The sequence below is a fragment of the Cyprinodon variegatus genome, unplaced genomic scaffold, assembly GCF_000732505.1.
Source record: "Cyprinodon variegatus isolate N-32 unplaced genomic scaffold, C_variegatus-1.0 Scaffold2078, whole genome shotgun sequence".
NCBI classification, from domain to species: domain Eukaryota; kingdom Metazoa; phylum Chordata; class Actinopteri; order Cyprinodontiformes; family Cyprinodontidae; genus Cyprinodon; species Cyprinodon variegatus.
Window position 1 is genome coordinate 48,953 of NW_015152531.1, and position 1,086 is coordinate 50,038.

Here is a 1,086-nt window from a genome sequence, read left to right on the forward strand (position 1 = left end):
GAGAAAAACCTGTTTGTGAAGCAGCTTTAATCTGGTTGCTTTAAACTGGAGGAAACTGGAATCACCAACTGATCTGGGATCAGTCAGAACTTTGGTTCTCTGGAAAACACGAATACAGACGACTTGTTCGGATCAGATCCGACGTTCAGACAATAAGTCAGATTCTTTCTGTGAGATTTTCTAACAAGAGGATCCATTCGGCGCCCTGAGGCTGCGTCAAACACATGATCAGCCAATCAGAGGTCAGGCTTAATGATGCTGAAGAGTCTCTGAGTAGAAACTGATCAACCACTAACCTCCTTGGTCCTGAAACTTCATCTTATTTGAAGAGCTGTGACCATGTGTGGTTAGTTACACAGCGCAGGCAGGGCAGGGATTAGATCCACTGGGTGAGTCACTGATCAGTCAGATCTAAGTAGCAACAGGAAGCATCATCAGTCAGAGGTTAACTCTAACCCAGACTGAAAGGTCTGCTGCCCTCTGGGAGGAGGCTTCCCAGCATTCAACGCAGGTTCTGCAGCAGCTTCTTCCCCGCCGCCATCAGACTGATGAGAAAACTCTAAATCACTCTGCATCTCACTGATGACACCAGAACTAGTTACTGCAGATTTGCAGCATAGATCTTAATGCTCTGAACTTCCAGATCAGTGCGTTTTCCCCGAGTTCTTTACATTTGATCCCTGCTGCACTTTAAAGAATGGAACTGTTATGGAAGCTGTACAAAACTAAATCTCGTTTTGTAAAAACTCTCATCATGTTTTCTACGCTCCTGAACGCTAGAAGCTTCCTACCCTTCTAGAAATGGATCTCCTAGAAGTCCTTTCCACTGCTAGGAGATGCACTACCACCGTGGCTAAAGTATCCTTAATTATTTGACTTATTCTGATCAAGCCAGAATTCAGCTGCACTGGTTCCTGGAGGGGCGGGGCTTTCAATTCTATTCACTTTATTTCTATAGCTCCAATCCACATCATGTCACTTTACAGATCCAGATCAACCAGATCATCCCGTCACATTAAAGGTTCAAAGTTTTCTATCTAAGGAAAACCAGCTGATTGCATCGACTCATTGACTCTTCAGCAATCC